Raw genomic sequence first — 16,828 nt, 5'->3', positions numbered from 1 at the left:
AGAGTCTAGACCACTAGACAAGTCCTGGCCCATGAGTGGAAACTACATATAAGTATGAACTAAGCATGGCAATACAAAAGAAAAAAGGCTAACCAAGCTGGACTTGGAGCTCAATCCGATTAAAGAAACCCCTTGCTGATCAGGTTTCCACATGGCGACAGTGGGGGGGTGTTACAATATTTGAGGTACTTGACTTGTGAAATGGACTTTTTGAGTTGGACTTATACTAGAACATGAAGGAGTCTATTTGTCTGCTAACGGCAAAATGCCTGCTGCTGTTACTTCAGCGATTGGGATAGATAAAAATTACCTAATACAGAAAGCTCACAGTGGTCTGATTTTCACACATTTACATTATTCTACTGGGGCAAAAGCATTTTTACTCTATTAAAATCTTGCCCTTAAATTGACTTAGCATATGGGCACTTTTTTATCTTTGCATCACAAACAGATGTGACCTTACGTATAAAACCATGAATAGAGATTATTTTTAAGACTGTATAGTGCAATGTAGATTTAGTTTTTAAATATAATAATATAAATAAAACATAGGGGCACCCAGAAATGACTACTGCATTCAGTTGGATGAGGTGTAGAGCCAATACAAATGACAGATAATATTGCATAGGCATACTTGAGATAAGAGTGAGGACTGTAAAATAAGCACAAAAACATCAAGTAAAAGTAAAATAAACACATAAAAGTGTGTGGTTATGCAATCTTTCACATTATGTAAAACACTTAAGCAGTAGTTCTGTTGACTTGGCTGCTTTGCTTTTCCTAAAGTCAAGTTATACGTTTACTTTCAAGCATTCAACCTGTGCACCCACAACTTAAATAATAAATCAGAAACCTTTGTGATCAAAATGCTGCTTTTCTTTGGACTTGACGTATGAAGAGCTTTTTATCTGACTGTGTGCTCTTACTGTATTCTGATGTGCTAGCAGACACACTGAGCCCATTTGGTTTGTCAAAGTCTATACACAGCTTTCTCCATCTCAGTCAATGGACCTCTGCAGGGACTCTGGTAGGGGAACAACAAAGTGGGATATTCTCTATGGGCGTGTGTGTGTTTTGGGATATGCTCACTACAGACTTTGTTGTGAAGGAAAAAAAGGGGAAACTTGTTTGGATGCTTGTTTTTTGGGGTTTTTTTTTTTTGTTTTTTTTTTTGCTAGCTCACTTTTTGCATGTGAAGGAATGTGTGTGTCTCCCAAACCTCAGTGGTATTCTACTCCTCCTCTTGCCGTCATCCCTTCTGTCTGCTATCTGTCCAAGCTTAAAGCATCAGTTGTTTTTTTCAGCGGGCCTTTGGGAGAGGCAACACAACTGGGCGATTACGTTGCTTTTTCATCCTCTCTTTCTCTCTGTCTCTCTCCCTTCCTCCCCCTCTGTGTCTATCAGTCTCTCTCACTCTTCTTCCTGGAGGTCTTTGCTTTAGGCTTTCCTTTGGTGACTTTTATGTATCATGCCTTTTTTTTTTTGTCTCCTGTTTGTTTTGTCACTCACTCGGGCATCTCATGACTGTTTTGACTTTGTCTTCTCAAAGGCGTAATTCGTTGTGGTTCAAACAGAAGATTTTGTTGTCAGTCTGTCGCAGAGTTGTTTGTGTTATAGCTGTAATGAAACCAGCTGCTGAAGTAGGCTTTAAGGGCCCCTCAGATCGGCTTGCGGCAGGAATTCCCAGTGAGCTTTCTAGGGAGATATCTTACTTACAACTGTGGGCAACTTCAACAAGAAAAACACGAGCAGGCTGCCTTTGGTTTAGTTTGTCTGAATCAGCACTTTGCAGTATCCAAGTGTTTCATGTTAAGGCATTTGCGCGCTTCTGCTACCAGCGCTACATTATTTAGATGGCGTTTTCTGCTAGGTATGGATATGGGTAATATCAATGCAACACCCAGAGCATGGGAGAACCAATCAAGACCAGCACCGAATGTTTTGATGCTTCCTCCCCGCTATTCCCGCGTTGCAGAATGATGAAAAGGACTGTTGCCGTAGTGATTAGCAATTAAAAATGAAATATTACATCTTTTGAATGGTCAGCAGTTCTCAAAATGGCACCATATAACAAGAAGCTGAAACCCAATGAATAGGCCAATGAATCTAGTTCATTTTCTACACATTGTGGGTTTAGCTTTGACATAAAAGCTGCACTTAACTCGCATGGAACTGGTGACCTCACAGACTATAGTATAATATTTACAATTTGCAATGCTATCCAGTGCTGAAAATCTGTATTCATTAGTTTCCATCACCTTTTTCTTGTTACGGGAGCATTTTTAACCATTCACAATATATCACATCATTGAGAAATCATTAACTGGATATATGTTGTAATTTTTTCATTTCTTAAAACTTGTGGATTGTAGAACAGTACATCCATATCAAAAGATACAGCACAAGGTTTTTAAACACCCTGTGAACAGATGCAGCAAAATTGGGAACATGCCAATTTACAGCGTTCTGATTTTTTTTCTCTTGTTGATTTGCTCCGGTCATTATTATGCAGCGTACATTTTCCAGCTGATAGCCTGCTGTGTTTTACATTTGGCTCAGATCTGTCTGATTATGAATAAACAACGGCAGTCACAGAGCATGCATTTACACAGCTCCAATCCAGCGCACACACGTACAGCAGCCTTTTATATTTAGAAAAGTGTCAGGTTAGGTACATCTAGTCTGAAGCTTCACTTATTATGATCGACTTATTGGCTCACTTTTATCTGTTTCATATCAATACGTAAAAATAGGAATTCAATTGTAAATGGACTTTGTAATTTCACACAACAGAACAGAAGAGTCATTAAAACACCTTTTACTAACAGCTTGTGGCAAGAGTTAGTGTCCAAAAGTATCACACCATCACACCATCCATATTCAGGAAGTTGCCACAGGCGGTGCCATTAATTGTACCCCTCCCTCCGGCTGTGTGATTTTACATAGGGCTGCCGATCTCAACAACACAATATACTAGACTATAAAAGCCATTTTTATCCCACCCACAGAAAAGATAGCATTGTTGGTGCAAATTTCATATTTTATAGAAATTGACCTACTTTATGTCATCTCAACTGTGAGACTTTTGACTAGTTCTCAACTGAAATGAATGGGAGTCTCAGTGGACAGGGCAGGTGAACACCAGGTTCCTTTTACTAAGATTAAGGTTGAGGTTTTGTCCAAGTATTAAAATGTGACACATCTTTAATGTTACACAAGCAATTAAAGGGACAGTTTGGAATTTTGAACATAGGGCCTCATTTCCTAGTGAGCCAGAGTGTTGGAGACTTGTGGAGACACTTTTTGAAATATTCCATCCAGTCCTTGTATTTGCAGAGGTCGCTGGTGCTAGGCTAGTGCATGTCAATGGCCATAGTTATCCTGCCACTAAAAAACCCACTCCACAAAGCACCCGAAGCAAATCTATTATAACGCCAGACTGTCCTTGTGAATGTCTGCATTGATAGAATCATTTTAGTAAAGTAAAATAAGTAGTAGTAAAGTAAAACCAACCTTGCATTTGAAGGATTCATGTCTGAGCAGCAGCAGCGTTTTCTACAGCAGCAGCAAAGTTTTCTACTTCCTGATAGAAAACTTGGCAGTGGTGGACTGATATATGAGAAATTGTCTCTCAACATGTGACAATTCATGCAATGCAAGGTTAGTTTAATTTCAAACATTATTCTATCAACACAAACATTCACATGGACAGTCTGGCATAATAATAGATTTGACTGTTTTTAGTGGCAGGATAACTATGGCCATTGACATGTGCTAACCTAGCACCAGTGACCTCTGTAAATACAAGGACTGGATGGAATTTTTTTTTTTTTAAGTTTCTCCACACGTCTCCAACTCACTGGCTAACTAGAAAATAAGGTCCTATGTCCAAAATTGTTGAATTGAACTGTCCCTTTAAGATATAGAATGAGTATCCACAAAATGTATGAAAACCCAACATGAGTGTGTTTTTCGCTTACAGAGTAAATAAATAACCTTATTTATTTACTCTATATTTACATTATACACGTATAAGCATTCCTAAAATCAATTAATCAATTAAAGTTATTTCAATGTATTTAGGATCTTTGATTTATTTACATGTAGTTGACCTGTCTACTACATGCAGTACAGCTTTTATGAATGTACTTTGCGCTTGTCCTTTCTACCTCCAGACCCCATCTGCCCTTTCCCTTCTAAATTCTGTCTTCTCACCTGGTGTCAAGTGGGCACAGGGACATCCGGGTGTAAATTGCTCTGCTTGTAATGGCTGGAGAAACGTAGAAAGCAATTTTCACACTATCTTTTAGTAGGGTTTGACGCCAGTGTTGCTAAAGCCCTGTTGGGACCCCTTCTTAAAAGAGAAAAGCGCCTCTTAAACGGCAGCCAGTCAGCACGTGGGAGATTAGGAGTGAAAGGAGAGACCAGGGAGAGGAGGCGTTATCGTTGCTCACACTTGACTAGCAGTCGGAGCCCACCAGATTACTGTTATTACTGATTTTACCCCACAATACAGTACATAAACCCCACTGTTCAAAGCTTGTTTCACAGCTGGGAGCAAATACTATGTTCCTGAGTCTGATGCGATCTTATCCAAGTTTTACATTGCTGTTATCTCACCACCCATTCTCTCTGAACCACAACTTCACTGGTCTGGGTGGTATATTGCTACTAGATTGCATGATTTCAGTTCCACAGCCCTGTGTTTGATCATTACGTGCAATTGTATTCACATAAGCTTCACACTTAATTGTCTTGGTTTTGTCCTGGTTTGATCTTGGTTTATTCCTGATTTTGATATGGTTTGGTCCTAGTCTAGTCCAATCTTATTCCTGGTCTTGTTCAGGTTTAGTTCCAGAGTAAATTCAAGTTTAATCCCAATTTCGATGTGTTGTAAGGAAGGAAAGACACAGAAAAAAATATTTTAGGTATTATTAGGGTTGGGTAATATGGACCAAAAAATATATCTTGATATATTTTGCTATATCTCGATATACGATATATATCTCGATATACGATATATATCTCAATATACGATATATATCTCGATATCTGTACAGGAAAAATAACCCCCTAAAACTGAAAACTGCAAAAACAAATATGTCAAATTCCACAATGTCTTTTTTATTAAAGTGCAAGAAGTAGGCAGTTCATGTAGGAACAAAGTGCTTCTGCCACATTTAATATTACAAAAAAAAAAAATCCCTAATAACATAAATAATAATTTAACTGTAAAATAAAAGAAATAATACATATTGCCTTCTTTTCATTCATAAATAAAACAACTCAACTCAAGCTCATCTTTGCATTAACTCTGTTAACCATAACCATAACCATGAGCTAATTCAGCAGAGAAAGCTTGGGATGTTCCTTATTTTAACAGAACCATGTTCCTATCCAGTGTAAGGAACTATGAGGTTTCCCACAAGCCATTGCGCAGATCAAACCCAACGTTTCCAAACACTTTTGTACAAGTTACACTGCAGAAGATTATTAATTAAAATCTTCTGCATAAATAAACTTTACATTACTAAACTTTATAACATATAAAGTATAACGAATATAGAGCAACATCAGCGCGTTTGAGATTATAATGTGTTTAATGCAGTTTTGTGTTTGTGTTTATGTTTAACAGAAACAAAACTTAAAGCCGCATAAAATCCTTGTGCCGCTAATGCGGTTCAGCTTCTTTCGGACTAAAGGACACAACTCAGTGGAATATGATTGTTCCCTCTGTGACAGGGTGTGCTGCTGATGGTCTTGTCTGTAAAAGATGGAAAAGGTTCGTGATGCTAGAAGCAAGCGAGCAAAATCAGGGAGGTGGGGGCGCCAAATCAGAATTGAATATAAGCATTATATCAATATATACGATATGTCAGAATCCATATCAAGTTTAAAAATATCTCGATATATTTAAAAGATCAAGATATCTCCCACCCCAGGTATTAGTATTAAGCTAATTAGCATCAGCTTATTATAACAGGAGGCATACATATGTGTCGCTCACCATATGTACATTTATTTATTTGTTTGCAATTATTAACTATGCATGGTAGTTTGGATCATATATCTAACAATTTACAACACTGCTCACAAGCCTGCATTCTCAGAGCCTAAGCTTGAGAAATTTCTTCAACCCCAGTGGAAATAAACTAAAGTGGTATAAGCTCTTATTTGTGGGCTCAGCGTCATTTGTATGGATTTAATCAAAATTCCCCAGGGGAGACCAAGGCCACAAAACCTTATCCACTGTTTGTGCATCGCTGGCATCTTACAAATCTGTCAGGAAAAGCGGCAAGCCCCTAGCTGGAAGGTCCTCTGGAGGACACAGAGACAAAGCCCCCAGTTGTAGACAGCAGTAATTTGGGGTCCAGCTTCTACTTCCTTGTATCTGTTATTCCTTTGATATAATCTTTAAGAAATACTGTTTTGACAGCAAAGAAACGTTCTACAGTAAATTCTTGTGAAGCTCTTTAAATAAGGACAAGGGGCTGCAACCAGAGGCTATATTGTTTATTTATGGATGTTCTGGTGGAGCCACGGGTGCTTCCACAGACTAATAACTTCCCTCCCAGCCCCAGTTAGTCTATTAGGCAGTGGCACCTATTTAAAAAGATCTCAGACAGGCAGCATTTGGCTATAATTCAGCACTGGCAGAGCTGATCTATTAAGATGTATTACAGCCCCAAGAGACCTACAGAGGGACAGCAAGGTCAGGAGAGGGGAAAAACCAAAGGCCTTACCTCAGGTGGCTGCTGCTCCACATCCAAATCAGCTTTTCAAAAATCACTCAGCAAGATTAAAATGGCAGGATGAAAAAGTTGGTGGTTCGGAGACGTTTTGTGTAAGACATCAAATTGAAGCACGCCTGACTGTTGAAATGACACAATGGATCTTGCTAAAATTACATTGTTGGAATATTCTATTTTCTATTCCCAGATTTAAAATGTTTTGTTTTTGTAAAGTGATATAATACGTCACTTACTGAGCCCAGAAAGAATTAGCATAATTGTGTCTTTGAGATAAATTTTGCAAAGGGCATTTTAGTTTAATAATATTTCTTTTTTTTTGTTGTTGTTGTTTTTTTGCTTCTAAGATAATTATAGCAAACTACTGTATGTGTTTCTCTCCATACACGGGCTGCATTTATGTTTTAATCTATATGCTTTACTGGTATCTTAAGAAAAAGAATGAAGCAAAACAATTAAAAACAATGGCAGCTAGGGCTATAAAACAGATGTAGTCGTATGAATTTAAAAAACAAAAACCCACTTTATGAATTTCACTTGCTACTGACATAGAAGACTGAGGGGTTATGAACTTTGAAGCAGGAAACAGAATTCAGGATTATGATTAATGAAATAGTTGTTTTGGCAATGAAACTAAATGCAATTTGGTGGTATGTTTTGATGAAGGTACCATGGTAAATCTCAAAAAGCCTGTTTACTGTATACACCTGTTAAGATATAGTGCCTCTTTTTCACGTCACTCCAAATCTGTTAGGTGAAAAATACTGCTCTAAAGAGAAAAGCAGAAGACATTTTGTGAAGATGGAGAGAGCACATTTGTGACTGTGTGCGATACTCAGCAGCTGCTCTACCTGACACATTATCACATTATCTGTTATTTTCCAGGTATGTTCAAGTGTTAAAGGGTAAGTGGCACAAAATGATGATGGTGGATTTTAGGCGTCAGAGTTGGGAGCATTAACATCTTCAGAGAAATCTTATGTGGTTTAACTGCCTAGAGAGTAGTATCATATGCTGAGGGGATGCATATGTAAGGGGACAAACATCACACCACAATGTTTCAGTTCTCAAATTTTACATGCAGTGGAGTTGGTGCTTTTTTGTGTGATAATTCTACAGATCTGACTTGTACGCAAGTTTATTTTATATAGCGCTTTTCACAGACATATGACACAAAGATGCTTTACAGATCATTGTTCCTTCACTCCACACGCAATGGTGGTAAGCTACTATTGCAGCCACAGCTGCCCTGGGGCAGACTGAAAGAAGGGCAGCTGCCAATGCACCATTGGCCCCTCCAACCACCATCACTTATGCACCCACCACTTTCATACTAAGCACTGTTTTTGCAACTGGTACCCCCCGTGTCACCTAGCATTCCCTGTGGTCTTCCATCCAAGTACGACCCAGGACTGGTCCTGCTTAGCTTCTGAGATCTGACAGGATCAGGCTTTGACAAGCTGGTATGGCTTGTAACTTGGTCTGCTTGTGTGCTAATCTCCACAGATATAGATAAGTAAAATGGCATACTCTAGAACATCTGAGATATAGAAATGTGTGCATTTAAATGTATGGAAGCCCTGAGTGGCAAAAACGCTTTTTAAGCTGTTTCTTGTTTAATTCTTTTTCCTAATGCCAGGTCTGATTTTTTATTATTTTTTTTTCACTGTTGATGAGTGTAACAAAAAAAAAAAAAAAAAAAAAGAAAGAAAATCTGATAATCCAGAGCCTAGTTCAACTCACTTAGCAAAGTTGTAGAATGGTTAGAATGATTTACTTCCCTGCTACACAGTAAAGCTACCAGTGTTGATATTTCTGTGCAACTTGTGTTTGACGACATCCACAGTAAATCTAACACTGAGTTTGGAAAAATTAACACTACCAGAGAAGGTGTTGGTCTAGATTTAGCTTGTTAAACTTTTAGTGCAAACTGCCTACATTGTCAGTGCTAAACTTGACCCACTGTTCAGTTCTAGAGTTTGAAGAAGGAGCACCTCATGTGGCGTGGTAGTATTTTTCACTGTATATGTGAAAGTAGCACTCCTCAGGTGGCAGAGACCCTCCCCTCTTTCATACAAAAATAGAAGTTCCACAGAGCGCTGATGGTTTTGGATATGTAGATTTATCCCCAAAATTCAGGACTATAATTAGGATTATTCTAAAATCAGTACATTTTACATGAAAGATAGACCATGTTTTTCACCCACGACAGCTTAAAAAGCTGCCCAATTCCATAGAAAATATGCATACTTGGCAATACTGGCACATTATCAATCTGGGAACGCTCTTGCTGAAAGCAACCAGGATGTTCAAATGAATACTTCAAGCTGATTGGTTGAAGTGTCACAACAGCAGAGCAAGCCAAAAAATCTGGGAAGCTGCCAACATAGATTCTCATGAGTTTGTGAACTCTCTAATATCATGAGACTTAGTCTTGCAGCGTAAGACTCAGCTAGCTAATAACATGCACATATTAACATCCCAAAGTACTTGTTTTCTCTATCACTATTTGCATTTGTCCTACATAAAAGGAAACAAAAATTTAATGCTTTTTCTATGGTTTATTTGAAATGCAATGAAGAAATTCATTGGGCACAGAAGAATTTGCCCACATCTGCACACAGCCCAGCCATCCATTTTTCTTTGGATAAAACAGAAAGTTGTTCAGATTATTGTTCAGGTGTTTCATCTTGGCTTCCTGCAAGGCCTCGTCCTCTGTGCTCAGCTGTGCCCCCTGGAGTTTAAAGTCCTTCAGGAGGTCTTTGGCTGCAGCTATGCCCACAGCCCTCATGTTTTTGATAGAGATTGGGACATCCTGGATGACAATCTTCTCATTGGCAACCTGACCACCTCTCCCTGGTCCTCTGGTTTGAACATGGACTTTTGGAGCAGGTTTGGAACCAGTGAGCAAGCAAGCCATAGGAGGGCCATCCAGGATCTGAGGAGGACTGGTGGGCTCTTTTTGACTCTAAGGCATAAAAATCACTTTATTATTATTGCAATACCATAGATATTCAAATAGCACTGGTGATAAAAGTCACATACAAATCAGTAAGAAAACAAAGATTTTTTTTTTTTACCTGGCAATATCAGCTTCACTTAGCTCAGTGATTTGATGGGTCTCTGTCTCTTGATCAGTCTCTTGGTCTTTGAAGTCACACAGACTCTGGTCCTCTGATCTAGTCTGGATCTCAAGGGAGATCTCAGACATGCAGACCAGGTCTGAGACAGGCTCCACCACACTCTGGCCTGAGAGCTCTGGTCCAGTGGGGTTTTTAATGATGTCGAGTTGATCAGTGGAGGTGCAGTTTTATACTCCTTTATAACAGCCTCTGGAGTCTTGCAGGTGTGCTGGTCCTGTTCAGAGATCTGATCCTGTTCAGATCCTGGGGTTGCTGTGTCCTCACTCAGATGTAACACCTCAGTCTCTTTGAGGACCTCAGGTGGACCATCAGTCACACAGGCCTCAACAGAGCTGTCTTCAGAAATAACATCTTCAGTATCTGGTTTCTCTGATCCAGTCTGGATCTCAAGAAGGCTTTGAGACAGACTTATGGAGTCCAGAACATGATCCACCTCACATTAAATTGGGAGTGTTGGTCTAGTAGTGCAATGTTCAGTGACATCAGGGTCAACAGATAAGGGTTGAAACTCTTCTTCTACAATGATCTCTGAAAACTCAGGAGCGTAAATCCTGGTCAGATCCTGAGTCATCTCTTCCTGCACAGGAAAGATCTCAGTGTCTCTGAGGACCTGAGATGGACCACAGTTTGAGACAGGACCCTCATCAAGAGTGGAGTGTCTTCTCCAAAAAAAAAAATGTTATTTCATCATCTGGATCACTGTAAGAGAATAATGATTAAATGCTATTTTAATAGAAACAGTAAGTAACAAGCTATGATCTCTTTAGCAATGTTTCATACAGGACCAAATGTGCAAGAATTTGTGTTGAAAGACATTTTACCTAGACACATCAAGTCCAACATTCTCAGCTGTTTGATTGGTTTCTGTCTCTGGATCATATCTTGGTCTTGGGAGTTACACAGACCCTGCTCCTCTGATTTAGTCTGGAAGTCCAGGAGGATCTTAGGCAAACTGACAGTGTCCAGGACAGGATGTGTCTCGCATGGGACAAAAGCCTCATCAAGGTATTGTACTATCTTCTATATAATGATATTGAGGCATGTACACATGTCCTGATGACCCTGATTCACAATCTAAACTTGGAAAAGTCCTACTCTTTCTCTCAGGTCCTTCTCAGTTTTGACCTCTTCAGCAGCTGGGTCATAAAATTCATCTAACACCAACCCATCTATTCATCTGTTATTCCTTCTATGGTAACATCTGGAGATCTGCACATGTCCTGACAATACTGATCCAGACACATTTCAGGATCTAAACTCAAGAAAGTCCTGTTCTCTATCAGGTCCTCTTCCTTCATCTGCTCATTTTTAATCTTTACCTGAAATATAAGTGAAATGAAAATATTTAATGGCATTCAAACGTGGGATAAGTTCTAGAAACAAATACCACGGATTTAAAAACAAATTGCAACCAAATGCTTTGATTGTAGTTCCAACAGGTTTCACATCTGTCATCTACTCGGAAAAAATCAAATACACTTAGAGATGGTAGCTTTAAATGAACTCTACTATTGTTCCTATTTATAGATATTTAATCTTTACAGATATAATGTTTGTGTAGTGACTCCTTTGAATATGTACCTGAGGAATTGTTAAGGCGTTGTCCTTTTGGTCAATCAGGGGACTGTACTAGCGGCAAACCAGCTAACTCAAACCCAGGTATCTTCAACATTTTCGCAGCTGCATTGTTTTTGACAGTTTTCTTGTTGGACCCTGTTCTGACCGTGTCTACCCCCTGCACTGAGACCCTCATTGTAAAGAGCCAGCCCCAGGGGAGACATCTGGAGTCCAGCAGCATGTACTCCGAATACTTTCACCCTTTCACCTGTACCATTTCAGACAGGTATCCACAGGGTTTAAGGTCCTCTTTTAAGGCCTGTACCAGCCCCTGTGTTTTGCTGCAGCGGAGCATGACTTTCTTTCTCTCATTTACTGGATTGGCGTGGTTATTTTGAAGAACCAGGCACATTTCCTTCAGCCACACTGTTTAGAGAAGCAGAACTAATCTACATTGAAGCTACTGAAATCATGGCACTGCTGTTTATGTACTAGAGATGCGCGGATGGGCTATTTTTTCATCCGCAACCGCAACATAAAACTCATCATCCGCCCGCTGTCCATTTTGCACCGAAGGTTTTCAAAACCGCACCCGCCCGCCATCCGCCGATCGATTTTAGATTTTAGAACAATCATACAGCAAACAAACTAAGGAGCCTCGATAAAAATGCAAACTCTATAGCTCATTCATTCCAAAATTCGCTCAGCGTGTATGTTCGCGTTCTTAATTGTCCATAACAACCCCAGACTTACCTGGTTTTCTTGCGCAGCTAATTAATTGACAACATTTTTCAACTAGGCTATTTTTGAACCTTCTTGCCTTCGTGTTGGATGTTGTTACATTGTTGAACATTCTGCCATTGCCCGATGTTATTCCAAAGTCATAGCCTCACTCCATCGGTCTTTCTTTAAGTTTTAAATACCCCGAGTGGCAGTCTACGCTATAATGTCTGCGTGTTTTAAAATATATCTGATATCGAAACAAAAACAAAAAAAGCATAACTAAATAAATATGGCCCTATAGCCACTTATGTGTTGGCAAACAGCTGAAATAAATTAGAAATAATAAAATAAACTGCATATAATATGTGCCTCGTAAACCTTAGGCATCAATAACCCGACACAACCTGAACCTTCAGAACATAAAAATTAGGTCAAATGGGCTAATTAAGGATATGACGTACACTTCATACTACAAGCATAGACAATGAGACTCGTCTTTTCAGATGTAGGTAACTAACAATAACTTTTTTTTTTTTTTTTTTTTTTTTTAGTAGTTAAACCGCCACCCGCCCGAATTTAATTAAAATATAATTTTTCGTCTTGTCATCCGCCCGACCCGCGGATTAACCGCGGATACCGCGGTTGTAACCGCAATCCGCGCATCTCTATTATGTACCAGTATTTTGAAAACCTCTAAAACATAAAACTTTGAACTAGTATGATTTAAATGTATGTGTGATCCAGAAACACAATTTCCACAAGCACCCAATCTTATTTAGTTTTAAATGACCACTAACTAACTATACTTAATATGCTAACCAGTTGAGACCATTTTTTGCAAGCTGAATGCTCAAAAATGGTTGTTTTGTAACATACCTTTGCTTCATTGCTGAGTATTTAAGTTGCAAAACCATGAAAAATAGAAAGCGTATTATAACTGTATTGTTACATAAATCGTTTGATTCAGGGCATTCTTGTAGATGCTAGTGGCTGTAGACATGCAATGTTTTTGCGCAGCTGCCATCTTGAATTCAGAGTATTTAGCCTATCTGTGTGTACTCTGAGTGTATTTATACAGCGTTGGACTGTGGAGGTTGCCCGTAAAACTGTTCAGAGCTCTTGAAATACATTTTTTCCTGATCGAGACAGTTTTGAAGCATAATGGCAAATTGAAGTAATTTTATGTAATTGACATTTTACCTTGCTTGTTACTTCTTATTATTATCATTATGTTTAAGTTGAACTCTTTGCATTTCAAAGCAAGTGAGGTAAGTTTTAGGTGTGGAAAAATGTTTTGTTTTGATTATCTTTACAGGAGGTTCCCCCTCAAAATAACTCAAGTAAAGTACATAGCTGCTCTTGTTGGAGGCTTTTTAAATAACTTGAATAACCCGAATTATTTACATTGGCACAGATCTGCTTTTTTCTATTGATCATATTGATATATCCATGTTGATCAACATTTAAAGACCTTTATTCTGCATAATACTGTGCTGACTGCTAAGCGGAAATCATCTATTTTGTTTGATTATTATCCACCGTGGGACTTTTAACAGGTCTTACTTGTTCCATTGTCAGTACCCAATTGGGACTCAAAATGGCTGCCCCTGTTTCTTCACCTAGTATCTCCACAATACACCACGGGGATTGTACTGGTTCAGGGATTAATATGACTTTGTTTGGTGTGTTCCATTTAAAATGTGCAATATATATTTTGGCCTGGACACCACTAGGTGTCAGTATTTACCAGTTCAGTGTAATATGATGGTGTTAATGTAGTCACACTAACTGTGTAGAATCTAGAGTAGATCAACAACTAGACCAACACTGTCATTGTTAATTTAACACTAATAATTTTGCTATATACTATTCACAGAGAAAATAAAAACAAGATTATGGCTTTTTGGCATTTTTAATCAGAGTTGATTCATACACTTCAAAAATGCAATTGGCGAGAATGGGTTTTGAACCCCAGCCTCCCAAAAGCAAATGCTTTTGCAAATTACCTAAACCTTGACTCAAATATCACTGCATGTCTGTAATGTCAGCTAAAATACTGAGAAAACACCACATCAACAGTAACCTGCTCACGACAGTTTGAGATGTGTAGCACTTTGATTTGAGTTCTACACATCAGTCTGGGATGCCTCTCATTGAAAGCGTTCAGAAAACGAAAAAGGCATCATGGCTATTATTTGGAAATATGGGGGAATAATTATAAAACAAATATCAATTATATTTTCTAACTGCAAAAGAAAGCTATTAGGATTGTCAGTAATGCAGATTTCTATGACCCAACAACTGTTTTTTATTAAATTAAATACATTAAAATTACATGAGCTCATTGATCTCAATACTGCAATTGTGATATGTAAGGCACATAGTAATAACCTCCCTCAGATTATTGAAGAGGCGTTCAAACTCAGAGAGAGTGAGCACAATCTGAGAGGATCGGGCCTCTTTCAGAAAGCTAATGGACTAGCCTGAAAAGTCGATGTGTCTCCATCAGAGGTGTAAATCTGTGGAACAATCTGGATGAAACATTAAAAGACTCTAGAACAATTTACACATTTAAAAAAATGTATAAGACCAGAATTATAGGGAAATATACAGAAATACAATAAATCATATTTTACCTCATGGATCTTACAGATTAACTATAACCCTCAATTATACAATGTGTCTGTGTATGTGTATTTTTATACCAACAGGTATGAATACTAATGTATACATGGGTCTGTGTGTGCGTGTGTGTGTGCGTGTGTGTTTGTGTGTGTGTGTGCGTGTGCGTGCAAGCGCGTGAATCTGATTGGATGAAACATCATAACAGCTGTATAAGCCAAAAAAATCAAACTTTTAATGTTAAACATTAATGCTACTCTGCGATTGGTCCGGCTTACAGCAGGTGCATGCCAAGATGGTTTCTTGTGAGTTTGTGAACTCAAACATGTTTGATGAGGTAACAACAGGTTAATATGGCTTAAAGCTCACAGGAGTAAGTTTTGCGTACAGTGTGTTATTCTCATATTCAAACACTGTCATATGCAGCAATATACTAGAGGAGGCATCATAATGCATCCCAGTCATGGCCCATGGTGATGGATGAGTCCATGTATTCCAGAGCGAACCAGACGTTCCACAACATTGACAGAGAGAGACATAGATGGACGTTTGGTCGGCGAGAGAGAGGAGAGGAGAATGATTTCTGTGTGTGAATTAGACAAAGAGACTGTTGTGTGCGGGGGGGCGGGATGGTCACTGTCCAGCCAAGTAAAGCGGAGGGCGACAGTGATGGAGAGATCCAACATGGGGGGTGTGGTGGAGGAGTGGTGAGGAGGGCAACTTAGTATAGTCTGTGCTTGATGAGGAAAAACACCAGGGAGATGGTGTCAACACAGAGAGGGGTCAAGACTGGCTCCAAACAAAGATGGATTCCATTACTCCAGAGCAGGAGTTGGTTGTGTTGCTGGGTCGGAGCACAAGTGCAGCCAAAAGCTCAACATCTGAAAAATTTAAGTCCTGCTGCAAAAGAAAGAAAGGCCTGATTGAATATGTCAGCAAACACATATACCTCTGGACAGCCCCCAAAGGGTAGTTCGATCAAACCATCTGTCACACTGTCTTTTAGTGTTATCATAGGGCGATGTGTAAGTGCAAAGGGAGCCCCCATCAATTCATGATGTATTTAAGTTTCTGATGACAATTAATATACTTGCATTAGCCAACCTCTGTTCCTTTCTTGGTCAATCAGACAAGTTCTTTCATTTTTAATAGTATATGTTTAACATTCAGATTTTAAAGCAAAACATACTATTGTACTATTCAATAAAATTACATAAAAGTAACAGATGTCATACTATTAAGCTATTTCTTAAACTTACTATAGAACAGTAGTGCATTACAAATGAAATGTTATCCTTTCAGTCATGAGAACACAAAGCTCTTTCTACGTTCTCATAAACAACACCATTAAAAGCACATTACTTTGCATTAGTGAGAGTATTATTTGTCCCTAATGAGTAGTTAACAAATCATGCTTCCTCTTGGACTGAATATCAGGTCTTGGTGGGGCTGAGTTACAGCAGGATGACAGCTGTATTTCATAACAACCTGACCGTGTACAGTACTATAACACTGATTTAAATGCCTGTCTGAGCTGCCAATGCACACACGCGCCGCTTGTATCACTTTATTACACATCGTATCCATCTCCCACAACAGAGCAGGCTGCAGAATAAGCACTATAGCAGCTAAGTGGTGCTAAAGTTAAAAAGATGTTGATTTGTTGCCCGGCTGGCAGTTTGTGTCAGTAGGAGCAATAATGAATGAAAACTGTTTCAAATAGGAGATTAAGGGAGACAAGGAACTCATAAAGTTGCTGGAAAGAAGTTGAGTTCAACAAAGACAAAATGGTGAAATTGTCAAACTGGAGGCAGAGAGGGAGGAGGTGAGAGGCAAGCCGTGAATGCAAATGAGAATGGTGAGTATCACGGAAATGATTGCTGCTGCTATTACAATTATCATTAGCATGTGTTGTGTTGGCAATAAGTACTCTCATTATGGCAGATCCTATCATCCTGCTAATTGTGGAGGATGCGGTGTTTGAGCGAGCGGGGGGCCTGGTTACAACAGGGAGGCTCCTCTGCCAGGATTACA

Source organism: Boleophthalmus pectinirostris, unplaced genomic scaffold (assembly GCF_026225935.1).
Source record: "Boleophthalmus pectinirostris isolate CB_2022bp ecotype Guang Dong unplaced genomic scaffold, ASM2622593v1 HiC_scaffold_19, whole genome shotgun sequence".
Lineage (NCBI taxonomy): Eukaryota > Metazoa > Chordata > Actinopteri > Gobiiformes > Gobiidae > Boleophthalmus > Boleophthalmus pectinirostris.
This window is presented reverse-complemented; position numbering follows the sequence as displayed.